The 19,510-nt window shown below is 43.8% G+C and overlaps 1 long non-coding RNA gene across 1 annotated transcript in view; it reads left to right on the plus strand.

Annotated features, from left to right (window-relative positions):
- The window catches only part of LOC106024293, a 43,526-nt gene extending 24,304 nt beyond the window's left edge, over positions 1-19,222 (plus strand). The window contains exons 3-4 of the long non-coding RNA XR_002196767.2: positions 17,134-17,202; positions 18,150-19,222. This is a non-coding gene — a long non-coding RNA (uncharacterized LOC106024293). The remainder of the gene's footprint in view (positions 1-17,133; positions 17,203-18,149) is intronic.
- Positions 19,223-19,510: the final 288 nt, after the last annotated feature.

The following is a 19,510-nucleotide window of genomic DNA, read 5'->3' on the forward strand; positions in this document are numbered from 1 at the left end:
CCCAATAGCCAGGCGCTGCCTGCTGTGGTGGCACCTATCACAACAAGCTGACGACAACAATGACACTTGTATCCAACTGGAGACTTTGTATTCCCTACCGCCTAGCCCCCAAACTCCTGAAGCTCACCACCATCCCCTCTTGGCCACCTTTGATTTGCCACCCCTCCCTGCCCATGCACCATATGGTTGTCCCCCTGCTGGCAGGCTTAATTTCCCGCCTTCCCCGCCAAAGAAAAATAAAATGGATAAATCATTGAAATGTATTCCCCGTGTACATGTTGTCTGACCCTGTCTCCAGTTTCCCACATGAAAGTAGTGCTTTGGGGGTGTGGCGATAGATGACTGGGGGTGGCTGGGGTAGGGTGGACAGTGAGCCAGGCCCCTAATCAGTCCATAACCCCAGCCAAGAGGCTGTCATCTCTGGGGGGGTTCTCAGCGAACTCCTAACGGCCCGATCTGTCACACACCTGCCCTTGTCTTTTAGTGGACCTGCATACCTGGGTTCATACAGAAAGCTGTTTGAAATCCTTCCACATTTGCATTGAGCACAGCGTCATCTGTGCTTGGTGGCGCCGGCCCAGCGTGATGGGCCGCGTTTCAAATCCCAACGGTGCAAATCCCACAAACATGGCACTACCAGAAGGCTCGGTCAAAAGGCCCAGCGTACTCAGAAGATGTTGAATAGTGTTTGAACCCGGGTCCGTTAAAGAGCCAGAGAGCGAGGCCAGTTAGGCTGAATCCCAGCCGGTGAGATGAGCCGTCAGCCCTCGCTGCATCAGTCCAGTAACAACGTCGGGGTCGGGTTACATCTCATCAGCACCCTAAACGGATAGGACGACGGGGAGGGGGGCAATCAAAGGCCACTTCTCCTGAATGAACACAGAACAGAAAAGATCAGCTAGAATTTAACCCCCACTAAACCCCCCCCCCCCCCACTAAATCCCCCGCTCTCCAAAGGCTTTGACTGACTGGAACTCCCAAGGCCTCAGAGGGCCTCAGAGAACCCCTGGTGTCTCATTTCACTAGTAGTTTACCCCCTGAACTGTGTGGATGGATGGGAGTTTAGATCTGTCTCTTATTATCTGCCCCTGGGATGGGGTGGGATTGGTCAAGGCTTAGGATGACCCAGCAGCCAGGTTCTGCTAGGGTCTCCTCTTCGGCAGTAGCTTGGTCCTCTGAAAGGACAGTCCATATTGGGGATCCATGCACAACTAAAATGGTCACACACACACACACACACACACACAAGCAAACGCTCACTCATACGTGCACCCAACCACATATATGTTCACAAACACTCATCAACCAAGCCGAAATGCCACTGTGTTCACTCCCCACAGTTTCCCTGTGCAGGAAGCCAAATTAGCTTGAAGGAAACAAAGGGAAACACAAAACCACGGGAGCGGCAGGTTTGGAGGGAGCATATGTTTTTGGTAACATGTTAGAACGTGTAATATGTTTGAATTTATTACCATCACAGTTGTTCCTCTGGCGATATTTCGCTCTTCTTGTGTACGGACCGTACACAAGTCTTTGGGCTTGCTAAGAGATTTTATGTTTTGTGGAGACCGAGTGGAAGTATTTCAATGAACTATTTGGTGGCCTTGGACAATCGTCAGCTCTGTCGGCCGCAGGACTATTCCCTCCCAATCCAAAACACAACGTTCTACTGTACCTCTGTCACAGCAAGGCCAGCGACTCCCACATAGTTAGGAATTACTTATGCAGCACCATTTCACAGAGAAAAGGATAGTTTACCTCTTCTCCCTCGCTGCCGAGTGGGATGTGAGTTGAGGGACATATGGGAAGCGCAGGAATAAGCTGAGAGGAGAAATTACTGAGGAAATGTTTTGAGGTGTCTGTAGGGATCTGGTAGGGATATTTCCTTGTCTCAGACATTTATATCCCAATGCCTCAAACCCAGCCCATCATCAGAGTGTGACGGTTTTGACAGGCATCCAATGAGGCCAAACCACCCTGGTTATTGTGCTTGGACCTATCTTGTACTTTAAGTCCTGGTAAGTACCTCTGAAGGTCCCGCCCCTGGTCAGCCACAGAGGGCTAGCTGTCCCACCCAGACGGCAAACTAAACAGAAGACTAGACATCGTTCTTAAATATCCAGAGCAGGCACAATGCGAGGGATTCTGAGGCCACAAAAACATCCAACACAAATGTTGCCCCCCCCCCCCACCACCACCACCTCTCTGGGAGGCCTAACATCCTTCACTCTTTGTTGGGACAAAAACATTTTCCCTGTATATTCTTCACTATACCAGAGGCTGAGACTCCACAAGGGGCACAGTACACCTACTGGTTTTTGGCGTAGCTTAGAAGATTGTCTCATGATAAAAGAAAAGTAACTCTTAAGAAAATTACCAAACACTTTGGCTGTTGGCATAATCCCAGTCTTGCGTGCCGGGCTTTTTCAACTGTTAAAAGTGTTAGCCTAAGATCAGAAGGATAAGCTTGACATATTGTAGCTACCTGCTCTTTCTTTCATGCTTCAAGGCAAACCTCAAGTGGAAGCAGTGTGATTGAGATGAATGAATGCTCATCCTGTGCAGTGGCCAAAGACTCTGTACAACTAGATTATTCATCACTCCACTCTTTCAGCGCCTAATACTGTTGACTTTTTGTTAGTGAAAAAAGCCACAGTCGGACCCGATGTATGTTATTCTACCATTTCCCCCTGCCGAAAGGGAAACCCATTCCAAAATTACGAAAATATTTATTTTCTCTGATTCCTAGGATTTGGCTTCATGTTAATCTGTGTGTGTGTGTGTTTTCAGTGAAATGAAATTAAATTGTAGTTACTGCATTAACAGGTGTGTGTGTTAACCTATAGAGCAGCGATAGGAAGCCCTTCTCACACCCTCCCACTCAGCACTGTTCTGAACTCTCTGCTGTACAGGCCCTCCCACCTCCTCACCATCGTCATTCTCAACAGGTCCTGAGGCACGTAGTGGAGTTTGGTCAAGGCTTCACCCCAGAAACCTTCCCTCTCAGGGTACGTGTGGTGGCTGGCTTAGAAAGGGCCACAGGGCTGAAAGTGGCCATCATTCATAACTCATTGAGAGCCTGTCTTGTAAGATCTGTAAAGCTCTGAATTTATCGCCAAGCATTATTCTTACAAGGCTTGTGAAAAAACCCATTACCTCCTGTCACGCATTCACAGTCTAACAGTCCAAATCACTTCACTTAACAAGGTGCAGGGACATAAAAAAGGCGTTCGCAACATTCAGTCCGTGTTCCAAATGGCACATTTAATATAGCGAAATATACCGGTCCTTGTTGGCCCTGGTCTAGTGTAGTGCCGTGTGGAATAGGCTGCCGTGGTATTGAGGACATGGCCTCAGTCTGACTAGTGTGAGACAAGGGAAGATTGCCCAGTCTGTTAACGGCGATTGTTGGCACATAGAGATGCCAGGCTGCCAGTGTGAAACATGGATGACTGTAAGTTATGGTTTTGGGGCAATCCCACGGGGTGTTGGTAGTATATCTGGGCTCTGTGGCAACGTGTTGCAGCACAAAGAGGAGTGTATGTCCAGAGAAGTTTTGTTTTGCTTGGATGAAAAATGACCTGACAGAGCCCCGTAGGGAGAGAACAGACAGCTGATAGTGTGTTTGAGAAGAGACACCAGCGACTCATCAAATTAAAGCTAAGACCTCCATAACCCAGAATAATGATGGGAGACAAAATTAAACAAACACAGGTCGAATGCCACGTGAAGAACATAGGTTATGTATTGCAAATGGCACCCTATTCCTCATCTAGTGGACGACCATTGGCACAGACCCAAAAGGGTGGACCATTGGGGATGCACCAAAGGTGGAGCAAAACCTCCAGACCAAAACCGGGGAAAATGTATTCTTAGATGTTATTTACCGAAGACAATACCCAAATGTCGTTTTCTCTCGCCCCGCTCTCTGTCAGACAGCTGGAGGCTGAGGCAGAGCAGGCTCATTCAGGGTGGGGCCTCACGGAACAGGTGGGAGCGAGTCCTCTCGTTGGCCGAGGCCGACAGCCAATGATTATCTGCAGGGCGCCGGGATTGAGAGGTCAGGCTGGCTAAAGGCTAGAAAACATGTTGCTGTTATAAGGAACCTGCGGGGGAAATTCAGAGCCAACTAAAGGTCTAGGACTAGGTTACATACAGTAGAGGTCTGTCTAGGTCAAATTGGGATGTATGGCAGTGTAAAACAAAAAGACCCACTGGAAATTTTACATCAAATCACCAATTAGCATTTGTTGTTGCCTATGGGCCTACAGCTAGGCTACCATCCCTCGAGCAGGGATACCAGAAAATGAGACTGAAGTAGACTTGGAGACCAAAACGAATGCAAGACATCTCACTCCTTTTTTCAGTCGATGGACTACGCATACCAGACTCAGCTGTTGTCTATTGGAGAGCAATCACTTAACAAGCAGGCCAAATTATGTATCCACCATCTTTGGATGGCTATATACAGTAAATACTGTATATTGGAGTCAGGAATGGTTTCTATGTGGTTGTTTTTTGAATTGAATGGTGATCTCATTACTGCAATACTGTGGTAAATCAGTTCCTCTACAGGGGAATGGTGATCTCCTAAGGAATTAATTCTAAAGTTATTTTGATAAAGCATTATGAGAGTATCCTCTCTGGATAGAGGAGGACAGAAATAATGACCACTGTCTTAAATGTTGAACAGGCTTTACCTGGACTCGTGCATTACCAATGTCTTTCAGCTTCGGAACATGGAATAAACTGTTGTTCCACATACAATGAGAGAGAGAGATACACAAATACAGAGAGAGAGATACGTATTTTATTTATTAAAGTATCGCAGTATTCTAGTGTTAGGATGTTAGTAAAAACTGACTTGCAACTCCCTAACTTAAAAAGCTTATCAACTGGGATTTAAGAAGGGTGACAAACTTTGATCAACAGCCCAACCCTCTGTAAATTAAAAAGGCAACATTGTCATATGTACTGATCAGTTAGGTCGACCCTAGGGGGCATTTAGGGTAAGTGGGTTAGAATTATTAACAAGGGACAGAATCCCCAAAACATCCAGTACATTTGGTGTTTTTCTTGCCGATGTGGATCAAGTGGGCAAAGTAGTTATAGTAATTGGAAAATAGTAGCAGCAACAGCAGCAAAGATTTAGTTTAGGGGAAGTCAGTGGGTCTTCGTTAAGGAAAACCACAGCAACATGGGGAAGGGGCCAACACTCTCTGTTCCTCAGATTCTTGTTCTTTCTTTCTCACTCTCTCTCTCACAGGTTCTAGCTCTGATGGCAGTGTCTGTCTTTCTGCCTGCTCCCTGCGTACTCCCTGCCTGCCTTTCTGCCTGCCTGTGTCTGTCTGTCCCTTTGCTTCTTAATTACATCCTGCTTCCTGCTCTTGTTTAACAAAGGTAGACGTGCCTCTTTTGGTGAATTACAATCATCCAATCATCCTCTCCCAATCAATCAGAGACAACTGACTCCATCCGCCCCGAGGCCAGCACTCTGGGCCTGTTCTGAATGCCCTCCTACTCCCTTCCATTCGCAGCAGGGCGTTATGGGCCCGGGGTCAGATGTAGTGGCCTGCAGGGCGCAGAGTGTCTGGTTCAGTCACTGTCAAAGTCCCTGTCAGGTATCTATTGGCTGTAGAGGTCAATGGTTGCAGGTCATGACCCTGGGCCTGGGGTAAATACCCTTATTAGTTCGATGCAGCTCTTCTGTGGGCCAAATCATTACCAGCTGTGTATTGATGCATGCAGACCAATGGGTTTGTGTATATGTTTGTGTTGGTTTGTGTGGGTTCCTGAAAGCCTGCATCCAAATGACACCCGATTCCCTAAGGGACCTCGGAAACAGCAACTGGCTTGACCATAAGTAACCCTCCCAAATTCGCGACACTCGTTTTGCGATCACGACTTGGTCTCTTCACAGTAACTCCGGACCACTCAGCACCCCCCCGATGAGCCGCTTTGCTGTTTATCGCACTGCTTCATAAACCAGGAGGTTTTAGGAGAAGTATATGTGCTTCGTGGAGAGAACATTCCCTTCTGAGGCACCACAACGAGCTTGCAGGCGCCCGTCCCACCGCAAAGAGTCAGTAGAGCGCGACGAAGCAAGGAAACCCTGTCTGACATCCTGGCCTCCCCACCCCAGACAGTGTTGAACCAATTCACACTGCCCTTTACGAGGGTCCTAAGCATTGTTGGTAGCCCACAATCAACATGCAGCTCCAGATTGTAAAATGTTGTACTTTTTTTCCATAGTAAGTTGTTCTTGCTGTATGATAAGGTGCAGAATATGCTGCTTTCCAACTACGTGACAGAAACCCAAATAAATGTGAAACAGGTCAAAGAAACCTACCCTCGAAATAAATAATTCAAATCTAGTGTATTAATAACACAAAGATTATTTTTTCAGATTGGAAAATATTTATAACAAAAATAAGTAAATTGTGACTGAAACCATTTGTTTTGGGGGAAAAGGAGATGAAATGTACTGCTGCCTCTGGAAGCCTGTGGTCGTCCAATAAAAGCTGAAACAGCCCACTACTTTTTCTACAAAGACAGAGACACCCCAATGTTCTGTAATTAAGAGCTTAAAAAGCGAAACTCTAAACTCTCATCTATTCCAAAGATACTAATCAGTAAATCTACAGTGCATTCCTTGGTGATTTGGAGTCATCGATGGCGTGTATACATGGACGCCAAGGGAAGCCAAGCTTCCCAAAAATGTGATGAATAAAAAAATAAACCTTCAAAAAGTCTCCTTTGTCTCCCTTTCTGTGTTTTCTCCTTTTTCCTACAATGAAAAAAAAACTGTGGCTTCACTGGAGAAATCATGAGAGGGAGGGAAAGAGCTGCCGTCTGTTTCAGGATGTCTAGGCCATGTACAGTGTGTAACGTTGTGTGGCCAAAAGGACTATGAAATGTCGCCTGTGACATTCAACCGATGGATGCCAGCGAATGTTGAAAAGAAACGCATGATAAAAGACTCATGCAATCAGCATTGAGCTGAGCTCAACAGGGTGTAGTCCTGAGGTAGCAGGAGCACCCCTCGTCCCCCCGCCCCATCACCATTGACCTATGTCAACTAATGCTTGCAATCATTATTAGCTATGTTTTATTCTCTTCCTACCAGCACTGAGCGGTTTGCTACTGTTGGTTAGAGTGTAATTCATCTAAGTGTATGCTGTTCCACCACCCAGGTATCCTAACATAAATGCACTATGTGTAAGTCGCTCTGGGTAGGAGCATCTTCTAACTGACAAAAATATTAATAATGAAAATATAATTGAAAGGTAAGAAAATGTATTCTGTTATGTTGTTGTCCACTGGTTTTGCTAAATTAGACATGCATAAAGATAGGGATGTGGTGGTGTTATATGAATTAACTTCGTAAGCTGGTTAGACCATATTGTTTTGGCCTCATGTCTCAAGTTGTATCTTTTTTCAACGCTGCTAGTTTTTTTTAAAGAGGGTTTTGCAGAAACTTGTTCGCTAGTCTAAAAAATGTAACCGTAACTGATTGTTAGGTGCAGTATGCTAAGGGCTTATACCCAACAGATACACTCATTAGAATAAACCCCTACAACCACACTTTTACAGTGTGCCCTGAATAGTACACCACTTATATTACACCTCTACTATTAAACCCCTAATTTTACAGTCCTGATTTTACATCCCTCACATTACAACCCTTATAGTACACCTCTAATATTACACCCCTTTCGTCACCCCCCCCCCACCTTGTTCTTCCACTCCCCTGCAAATGTTCCCATCCTGTTGGTGACAGACAACACATCACCGCAACTGTTGGATGAGTCAGATGCCTCTTGACACCTTCCTCAGTTTTATTACAAGAGCGGGAGAGTTGAGGGTAAACATGCCACAATACATTCAACACAGTGGGACTGATGACAAGTCCAGACCAAGACGACACCATCAGAAGCGTTCCTGCAGCATCCTCTGTTTTGATGTGGGCAGGAAGAGCCTCTGAATTGCTACTTCTGTTGACAGTGGGTACAGAACGTGTAGCGGCGGTGTGTTTGATGCCGATGGCTTGGTCGGGTGTGGCTTGGCACGAGGACGTAGCCAGGTGTACCAGGGGCATTGCAAGACGCTACGCCCAGGGATTGCGTGTGTGTGTGTGTCTTCTTGACGTTTTGTCCAGAGGATCATCGTCCTTTAAATGGCCGTCCTTCCCTCACCATGTCCTCACCAGTCCTGCGTTCAAACGTGTTTTCGACACATTAGCTGGTATTTGATGAGGCAGGAAAATGCACCGAAAATGTCATCTAACTACAGTTTGTTTCCGACATCGCTAATCTCCCCATAATCTACCTCCCATCTGCCCCTGGTGTCCCTAATCTGATTGGATGTTATTTTTACACCATTTGTCCAGAGTTCCTTGGCATATTAAGGGATAAAAAGAAGAAAAGATGACAAGAAAGAACGATGAGCCGTCATCAAACACCTTTGTGTCGGTGCAGTGTTTGACATGTTGCTGTAATCTATGGGAGCAAATGTCTGAGACATGGGAGGGACATCCATCGCATGCCGTCAAAGGTCTATGGCATCAGAAGAGGCAGAAGAATTTCAATGTGACAGTCTTGGGCAATACATCATAATAGACATTCCATTATGGCGTTAAGAAGTGTGAAGATATGCTGAACAGGACAGTCTTGAGGGTAGAAGACTTCTGAATGGATCAACACTGCCCTCTCCCTGGTCTCTCCTAGTGGGACATCTCCTGGGGGCAAGCCAAAATGGATGCAGAGTGTTTCTCCCCAACAATTGACCCCAAAGCAACACAGTCCCCCTGCATCTTACTCTTGGCTGGCCTCTGAAGCTGAATCAGGTCAGTCCCTGGGGAATCCCAGGAGGACCACTAGGTGGCTCTCTTTTCTGACTTGCTGGTCACTAAGGACAGTGCGACAGGTGGCTAGTGGTTAAAGCCTCTTAACATTTTGATACATACTTAAAAAATGGATCCCAAGGCATTCACAGTGGCTCAGAAAACCACACCCCCTTAGATTTTTCCATCTCCTTAAATCACAATGGGTAAACAAAAAAATCCATAACGTGAAAGTGAAAAATAGCATCTACAAATATCCAGAATTACAAATACAAAACAAAAAACAATTGATCAAAAACTCAGATCAGTGTTGAGTTTATGTTGTAACACAATAAAATGTGGAGAAGCCCAAGAGGGGTGAATCCTTCTGAGAGCCAATGTAAGGGTAGAGGTGTTGACCCAGCTGTCATGGTGACTCCTTCAGCCTTCCTTCATATCATCAATAACAAAATACATGCAATAATATATAACGCATGTAATTCACTATGCACTATGCGTTTGTTAAATTACAAGAAATAAGTAAAATCTTGCAAAAAAAGCTGCATTTCAATACACGGATGTCTTGTGAGTGATAAACATGACGCTAGTGGCTGGAGACCTCACCAAACTACACAACCTAGTTTTGATTTAGCCCAGGCATAGACTGGAAAAGCACTTATCTCTGTAAATGGTCCAATATCGTTTTCCACCGTCTGCCCTGGGAGTGTTTTACTGCTGCGTAGAGACTCAGGGGTGCTAATTAAAATCAAGTTGTATCCCTTACAGAAAGTGCAACCCTTGGTCTCCGCTGTTTCTGTCTTTCTGGTAGTGACTGTGTTTTCTCCATTAGTCAACATAAAGCTGTCAATAGCTTCTCGCTGACTGACGGAGTACTGTGTCCCAAATGACACCATATCCCCTTCGTAGTGCACTGCTTTTGACCCAAGCCTCATGGGCCATGGATGACAACCCTGCACTAAGTAGTTAAAATGTTCCCATTTGGTACTCTTGCCTAGACGGCATCAATGGTGGCCGGGTGGCTGATTTTCTTGTTGGCTTCTTTGTGTCGGATCGGCGGTGATATATGTTACCCTAGTAGGGGTGATGTTTGTCTAGCCGTGTTGCGAGGTGAGACGCCATGGAAAGGTGTCGAGGATGGACTCTTTTGACTGATACCCGCTGGTTTTCAATAATGGAAGTATTCATTCTAGAATGAATAACGACAGGCACCAGTGTTCTGGAGTCTGTGAGTTCTCTGTTTGAATATGAGGAAATAACCAATAGCAGGTCTAAGCCAGTAATATCTGTTAAACCTGGAATGTGACTCCATTAAACACAAGGCCTTTATGGAGTATCATGTTTACTCCAACCTATATACAAAGACTGTGCTTGTATATCCAAACAGTACCATCAGTGCTTGTGTCTGGCTTTTTCAAAGTATAATGATTGTTTGGTAAAGAGTGAATCAGGGAACACGCTTGAATGAAAATATGTTAAAATCACATTTGTTCAACCGCAATACATTGAGCGTGCTATGTTCCAGGATGGAATATTTTGCCAAACAACTTAATTGATCTGCTTGTAGCAGCATTCTCCCAAAACACTGGATCAGCCTGAAAGTATGATTCTGGCCAGTAATTACAATTTAATTTCAACGTATGCACTTCCTCAGCAGAAGGGTTAGGAGACTGATGTTTTAATTTGTATTCTAATATTCATACAATGCTCAGAATTCTAAAAGGCTAACATTTTATGGTTATAATAATATAAAAGACCACGGTAATACACCACACATTTATCCTTCAACCGGAACATTTTGATGGTGATGAATAAATTATCCTATGCATTTCGATCGAACTTTCATCTTTAAGTCAACTCACGTCTTGTAGTTTATTTTGGATGGAGATTGTGTTTGGCACCAGCTTTATTTGTTCACAGTTGTGAAGGAGTAAATGAAAACACCCTTACATCAGGAGAAAGAGTAGCAGAGCATAGCCAATCACAACAACACACACATACTGTGTACATACACAGACACGCACGTTTACACACAAACACCCATGCATAGATACAACAGTCAGCTAAGTTGGTGAGAAGGACTGAGGCCCAATTCTGCTTTTTATTCCACCCATCCAATCTGGTTACTTGTGGTTGGTATTGATGCAATGACTGCATGTTTTATTACAGACTGAAAACCCTATGTGAGAAACCTGAGTAGGCAATCATTTAGTGAGCTGGGTCAGGACAATCAAGAAGAAAATGTGTATGTGTGTGTGTGTGGCACGCACAGGCACGCACACACACACACATTTTAAACACAGACAGGAATGTCCCCAATCTGTAGTTAAATCTGAAAAAACAAGAGACAGCAATATTTTGTCAAGTATTTGCAAGATCTTGCAACAAATAGTCTAATTAGGGATAAGCAGCGATGGAGTTGAAGCCATATAGAGGAATACGCTACAGGGCCCACCAAAATTGGCGGGGGGCTTTGTGTATAACTGCCTGTTTTGTGTACACACTTCTAGAACTGCATTAGAATATGTTCCACTTGGTCTCCTGATGTTCTTTAAGCCTTGTTGAGAACTTTGAATGTGGTAACTGGAGGAGTGGGTGCCTCTGCAATGCCGAACAGGCCATTTGGAAGATTCTAGTAAATATAAGCACTCCTCCAGGATCCACTCTACCTCTGTCAACACTGAATCCAGAAGCCTGTGCATGGGGCAAGCTGCAAGGAATGCCTTCAGCCAATCATTATGTATTATAGTTATTTTTCAGAAAAACATGTTTGAACCACAGAAATAGGGTGTGATTTTTGTCGCTTCGGTACTATTATCAATAGTATGTTGTGGTTTTAGCCGGGAATCAGAGATTAGTACAGTACAACTAAATGCAGTTAGCATCTAGCCAGAAGTGCAAATAGAAGATTGCAGAAAATTTGCCAGTGAAACAGTTAAGAACAATGTATGGGCTGCATAAATGTGCAATGAAGACAAATTCAAGTTACCACCCCAACTTTGGATATGGCTACACACATGGCTGCACACATGGATGTTTCTCCCACACTGTCCAGGCACATGGACAGTTGATCATTGGCCAATTATATGCACTCACACTGTGTCGCGTTTTGGCCAGGTAGAATCCAGCTTTAGCAACAAAGATGTGCTTGTGATGGTTCACAGCAGCCCAGTTTGTCCTAAATCACGTTGCCTCTTTCCTGGGGATATCTGATATACCCCTATGACTTGCTGTATGTCCTGCTCCATTAAGAAAGACATTGCCAGTGTTCACATGGTTGATATGGTTACCAGTTGGGGTTACTACTGTGTATGACAATCATGTGCCTGTATTTGACAGTATTGTATTGTACATAGGCAATGCAGTGGTCTTTAGTGGCTCACACTACCCACACCCAGGTCTTTTTTCCACTATATTTTAGCAGGTAAGTACGTATGAGAACATTTTCTAATTTTCAGCACCAACATGGGAGCCGTTGGAGTTAAATGTCTTGCCAGGTTGATGTTTCAATCAGACAACTTTCTGTTACAGGTCTGATGCTCTAACCCACTGGCTACCCTACCACCCTTGTTTTGGGTTTTGGCAAAAAGTTTGATTGCTTAAATGTGACATGGAAAACATTTACATCCTCATCGATGTCTTGCTGATTTTTGCCGCAACATGCTTACATCACACCCTAGTTCCAAGGCAACCCCAAACACAGGGAAAATAACTGAGAGCCTTTAATGTCATCTCAGCACTTCACCTCGATCCGAGCTAGCCATGCTCCCTATGACATCCTGTCTCCAAACACAGACAGGCTTTGTTCTTTAATAACACCGCCCCGTCTGACAGATCTGGGGGCAACCCAGGGAGATACTGTCTCTCCTCCATCTTCCCCATCTCCGTGCTCCTCAGTTGGGTTGCAGAGGAATCATGCGACCCTCGCACTTAGTCCTGGGCTGGCAGAGGAAGCAGGAAATGCTGGCCATAGCAGCATAGCGGAGCTGCTTTGTACCCAGCGGGAGATAATGGGAGGCGTGCAGAGGCAGACAGAGATGTGCCCCGAGCCTTGTTCCAGATCGCAGGCACTGCCACATAAAGCCTCCCGTTCCCACTGTCTAGGCAGGAAGCTCTGCTTTGCCCCCTCACCGGGTTTCCCCCCTCCTGACTGAACGCTCTGCTGAATTTGGGTAGTTTTGGATAGAAGCAGAGTATATAGCTAAACCTATTTTTGTCCTTTTCTTTTCATTTTTGTTTTGGGAGAAAATGATTGGTTTTGATATCATAGATAATGATTTAAAAGAACTGATTGGATTCATTTTACAACCCTTCATTTCATATGTTCATATACATTATACATACATTATGTCTGTACGTTTATAGTTTTTTATAAATTTTTACTTCCATTCTTTTAATTTATTCATAGTTTTTTATACATTTTTACTTCCATTCTTTTAATTTATTCATATGTTTTGGTCATCCCTGCCCTTTCCTGACAGGAGAAACCCCAAGGGTCATCATACTTATACAGTTTAAAGCCATCGTTAGTTTAAAACTTCAGTGTCTGTTATTGGCCAACAACCTTTAAATGTGCTAGATCTGTATGAACATGAATCCATTCATTCACCCCGACACCAATTCAAACCTTCGAAAGTCCACATAAAACACGTTTTTCCCAATCTACTACTATTCTGCTATTTCCTACTGCAATAGATCTCTCCATTCTAACACAAATATTTGGACTTTGAATACATTGAGCGTATTTATACAGATAATGACGGGCAAAGTAGTGTTCACAAAGAATAGTAAGAGCTATGTGAAAATATTGTCAAACCACTTGCTACATCCCTAAAAACTCTTTCTGAAGACCAAAGTTAAAATCCATTTTCTACCTGTCCGACCAACTGAGCCATCTGTCTGTCTGATGCTTGGCTCATCGGTCTGGGTTTGATGTTCCTCTTTCATAGAGCACCTGCATATATCTCTGCAGGATGACTTACAAGTGCTGCCAAGGAGACTGCTCCAGATGTGCTGCCTGGATAATACCCAGGACATCTTCATAACTTTCTTTTCTTATCTTCCCTTACACTGGATCTTTTTTCTCTCTTTCATTTTGTCTGTCTCTCTCTCTCTCTCTGTGTCCTTCTTTCTCTCAACTCAGTATAATTCCAGAGACTTGACATGGAAAGTTAGGTTTATTATTATATCAGTGTATACATAAAATGTCAATGGGGCAATAATAATAAAGACAACATTGGGAATGGCTTTTGTGTTAACATCTACTTTAACAACAATAGGGTTGTGAAAGAAAAAATAAATCAACTTTATACTGCAGCAGTAATGTAAAGACAAATTAAATAAATGCATAAAATAGTAGTGTGTCAGGCTGGAAATGAATGAAATGCCTCAAGGCATAACATTAACAACAACAAGAAATGGCATAAAGGTTCGGTATTCTATAGTTGGCTGTCCCTCGATTTTCACTCGAGGTCACAAATCTGCCAAATCCAAAGAGCTCTACCTCTCTGTGTCAACTACGTCTGTCTTTCTAGAGCTCGTTCTGTTTAATCTTTGTGCTACAGCGTTCCGTCTCAGTGTTTGTGTCTGGTGGTAGGAGAGATAGCAAGTATTGGCCCAGTGTTTGTGTCAGCTAGCGTCAGCTAGCGTAATTAGCAGACAGTCATTTTTACTGGATACTGAAGAGAATGTTCATCAGTCGACCCAGACAGAAACAGCCTGTGTGGTCCGTGTCTATAAATTCCCATCCCTCCCTCTCATTCAGTGTGGTGGAAGGGACCATGATGGATATTCCACTGCACGTAATAATGTTTTATACCGAAGTGGACTAATTCATTAAAGAGAAACAATGAGAGCATAACACATCTGCCATCTCCCTTGACCAGTGAGCACCATTGACCTCCACCACATGAGACAAGACACGACCACAGTATGGAGGGAACGTCAAGTTCAGAGATGCATGCTGATCCGACTACGAAGACCGCAACCCCTTCCGAACCCCTCAGACACACTTGCACGCGTGCACACACACACAAACACACACAAACACAAGCCAATAGGCACACACACGCATGAAGAGGAGATCCACATGAAACAATATGGGCCGGAAATTCACAAAAGTTCCTGTCCTTCACTTACTCAGACCCCCCCCCCCTTTACTTTTCTTTCTCTCCGTCTGTTTCTCTCGCATCACACGATGAGTCATCCTCAGAGTGAGTGCTTGGGACAAAGTTACTGACCAAGCAGTTACAGGCCTGCTAATGTTATGTCCCAAGTGGAACCATATGAATACAGCAATAGCCCAAAGTAGTGGGGCCAGGGTGGGGGGGGGGGGGGGGGGTGACACAGGGGTCCTGGTCTGAACCAGAGCTGGTAGACGGTTGGGTTTGGCTATTAGCACCAACCCATACGTTTCGGTAGAAGATTTGTAATACGTTACGTGGGGTTTTACAGGCTACTCGGGAGACCATTCCGTAGGTTTCACTCTCTGGCTTCACCCGAGTAATGAGGTCCAATGCAGCCAACCTGTCCCTCTTGGAATACATCCCTGGACCTGTGCACTAAATGACACAATTCCATTCTTCAGATTATTGTGTTCTATTAAATGTAGGATTCGTTTTTCATATTGCATATACTTTTTTTCATCGTTTTACAGGACAGAGTTTGTGCTGAAAGAGCAGTGGGCCGGATTTCAAACCCTGCAGTACCTATGTTCTGAAGCCAGTGGCTTAGACCGCCAGGTGGCTTAGACCGCCAGGCCAGCCTAGACATGGACGTAGGATTAGTTGTGCATTATTTTATGTAAGACCTTGGACCCCTGGAAAAGTGGGGCATCGACTGACACGTATATTAGTTCTGTAGGGCCACTCACCAACTGGAACATTTTTGGCTACTTCCTTGGCTTGTCACTTGGCACATATTAAATATTGAACATGGACGGGTGGATGAGGTTGGAAAGGGGGGTTGGTTAGGGAAATGGCAGACTACAAAGGCATGATTCATAGAAGGAGTGAGACATAACGGAGAATAAAATCAAATCCAGATTGGAAAGGATAGCCAAGAGGTGTATCCCAAATGGTAACCTATTCCCCATCCAGTACTATAAAGCACCCTATTGCCCATCCAGTACTATACCGGCATCCTATTGCCCATCCAGTACTATACCGGCATCCTATTGCCCATCCAGTACTATACCGGCACCTTATTCCCCATCCAGTACTATACCGGCACCCTATTGCCCATCCAGTACTATACCGGCATCCTATTCCCCATCCAGTACTATACCGGCATCCTATTCCCCATCCAGCGCTAAACTGGCATCCTATTCCCCATCCAGTACTATACTGGCACCCTATTCCCCATCCAGTACTATACCGGCACCCTATTCCCCATCCAGTACTATACCGGCCTCCTATTGCCCATCCAGTACTATACCGGCACCTTATTCCCCATCCAGTACTATACCGGCACCCTATTGCCCATCCAGTACTATACTGGCACCCTATTCCCCATCCAGTACTATACCGGCACCCTATTGCCCATCCAGTACTATACTGGCACCCTATTCCCCATCCAGTATTGTAATGGGAAAAGGGGGCCATTTGGGATACACACAAAGTGGCAGGTCATTAGGGATGAGATGGAGATGAAAGACTGTTCGATTGGTTTAACTGTCTTCTCCAAGAAAGCCTGGGTTCTTGGATTGTTCTTCAGACAGTATATATGAAGGCAGTGAAACAGCCCGTGGCGTATGGTTCTCGTCATGTTAAGTTTTAGTGGCGCTCTGACTCAGACCTTTTGTTCCTCAGCTACTCGGTTGGAGCATAAAAATAATAATTTGGGTGAAAAGAGGCAGCTGACACAGAAGAGCTTGAGGACTGGATAGTGTTTATTCACGACAGCTAGTCTGAATTTGTCAAATTCTATTTACAGTCTCATAAGTTATGTTACTTTGCCATTTTTATTTTGTCAACTGCTTCACCGTTCAATAAAGCTTTAGGTTACATGAACACTTCATGCACGGCAGATCTTAAAAACATTTCTTTCCAAATAAAAGGTCTAAAACGCGGTCCAACTATAAGGTTGGAAAAAATGGTGTGAATATAGAGATGATTTATGAAAGAGCACTTGTACAGTATAATAGAATAGGATACAGATGTTGTACGTGTTGTAAAATAAACTACCCAGTCAATACCAGGAAATATGCCCGCCTGCCCATGTCTTTCTGTCTGTCCCACTGTTTGCCTAAATACTTGCTGTTTCTATAGGACTGTCTTTCTGTCTCTGTCTTTCAGTCTGTGAGCAAAAAGGTCTGTCTACAAAAGAAGGTGGAAGTAGAAGGAGGAGGGAGAGACAGCTGTAAGGTAAATGGGAGACAGATATGTGCTATGAGAAAGAGAGAAAAATGATGGGAGAAAAAGACAGAAGAGATAGGGACTTAAGAGAAGGAAGGACAGGTTGGTTTTTAGAGAGTAGAGAGATATCTGTCTTGTTAATGTTATGTATTCAATTAAATACTTTATGTAATGGTGAGGTCTTACTGGAAGTCAAATGATGTAACGATGAGGTCTTACTGGGAGTCAAATGATGTAATGGTGAGGTCTTACTGGGAGTCAAATGGTGTAATAGTGAGGTCTTACTGGGAGTCAAATGATGTAATGGTGAGGTCTTACTGGGAGTCAAATGGTGTAATAGTGAGGTCTTACTGGGAGTCAAATGATGTAATAGTGAGGTCTTACTGGGAGTCAAATGATGTAATAGTGAGGTCTTACTGGGAGTCAAATGATGTGATAGTGAGGTCTTACTGGGAGTCAAATGATGTAATGGTGAGGTCTTACTGGGAGTCAAATGGTGTAATAGTGAGGTCTTACTGGGAGTCAAATGATGTAATGGTGAGGTCTTACTGGGAGTCAAATGGTGTAATAGTGAGGTCTTACTGGGAGTCAAATGATGTAATAGTGAGGTCTTACTGGGAGTCAAATGATGTGATACTGAGGTCTTACTGGGAGTCAAATGATGTAATGGTGGGTTCATACTGGTAGTCAAATGATGTAACAGTGAGGTTGGGAGTGACTGGCAGTCACACTTTCATGGATGGGGATTGATGATGTGAACACACAGGCTTGTGTTCCTGGTGGCAGCTTCTACTTTACAGTGTAACATGGGGCTGCAGAATGGGCATCAATCAAGGTGCCAAGGTTAATGGATTCAGGTTGATTAGGTTTAGGGAATGTTAAGTTGAGGGGTCTGGAATTAGTACAAATATTCAGGTGCTTTGGGAATTTTGTATGACATTATTCAAATGTTTCAGGCAAAAGGAGTGAGAGCAGAAGAAAGAGGAGGGAGATGGAGAGTCAAGGACTGGTTAAGGATTGAACCTGAAACTACTCGGTCTGCCATGTTACAGCTACATCAGTCTGACTCCACCTCCTGCTGATGTGAAGAACACACACACACATCAACACAATTCACACACACACACACACCAGCATTCCCCATCTGGTCCCTGAGGAAGACTGAGTTACCACGCTTGATAAGAACACTTTTGAGGTCCCACTGCTCCATCTCAATTGGAACTGGCAGAATCAACCACTAATCGGATTAGTTAAAATTGTTGGCATTTTCTTTCTCTCATTACTTTTGTTTGTCTTCCCTCCTTTTCTTTCCTCAACCATGATATCACGTGTCTCTTTTTCTTGTTATCACAGGCAGATATATTTTCTCTCTTAAGTTTTTCTAACTGGAGAATGAGAGGAAAACAGCAAGACAGCATTTTTAAATCTCTTTGCCCTTTGGATGGTGTTTTGAAGCAGTAGACAGAGAACTCACACTTCATCTATCATCTAGGTTTTTCTTTTTCTCATCAAATGTAACAAAGTGATTGAAGAGGTTCAACAAGATTCTAGGCCCCCACATCAATTATGTGAAAACAAATGAAATACCAAACAAAATTCCTAATTTTATATTAATTATGCAACAGTGCCAAGCACATATTAGTAATACTATCAAATATATTATATGATACTGTATGTTCTGTGTCACATTCTTGAGTAATGGAGCACTCTTGTTCCACACAAAATTGAAAATATTTACAGCAGACTAAGACCTGGGTCCAAAGAGCATGTGTAAATCTCATTAGCTATATATCCAAGTGTTCGAGAACGGCAATTACTAAATTATGAATGTGAAATTAATAAGAAAAAGGGCTGAGTGTCTGAAAGAGAGATTCATCTTGTCCTAGTTATGCCAAAGGCAAGAGGTATATTTCATGAACCCCCATTTCTCACTTAGCTTTATAGGCACACACACACGCACACACACATACACACATAAATAAAAAATAGAATGCTTAGCCAAGAGCCAACATTTACTCTGTAACTGTATGGAGCATGACAAAAACACAAATAAAATAATCTAAAATTATTGATTTACAGTATGTATACAGATGAATGATCATGGAACTGTGTAAGTGTGTTTGTGATTGTTTGTGTGTGTGTGTCTGGGTGTATTTGCAAACTTGAGTAGCTATGTGTGAAGGCTAGCTACAGAGATTGATTGAATAAGAATTATTCTGAGCATGAAGTCACTATTAAAGTTGTAGTATTGCATGGGGTCCATTTGTGTATCTGATATTTAAATAATAACGTGCCACAATTCTTGAAGTTACAGATG

Source organism: Esox lucius, chromosome 5 (genome assembly GCF_011004845.1).
Source record: "Esox lucius isolate fEsoLuc1 chromosome 5, fEsoLuc1.pri, whole genome shotgun sequence".
In the NCBI taxonomy this organism is placed as follows: domain Eukaryota; kingdom Metazoa; phylum Chordata; class Actinopteri; order Esociformes; family Esocidae; genus Esox; species Esox lucius.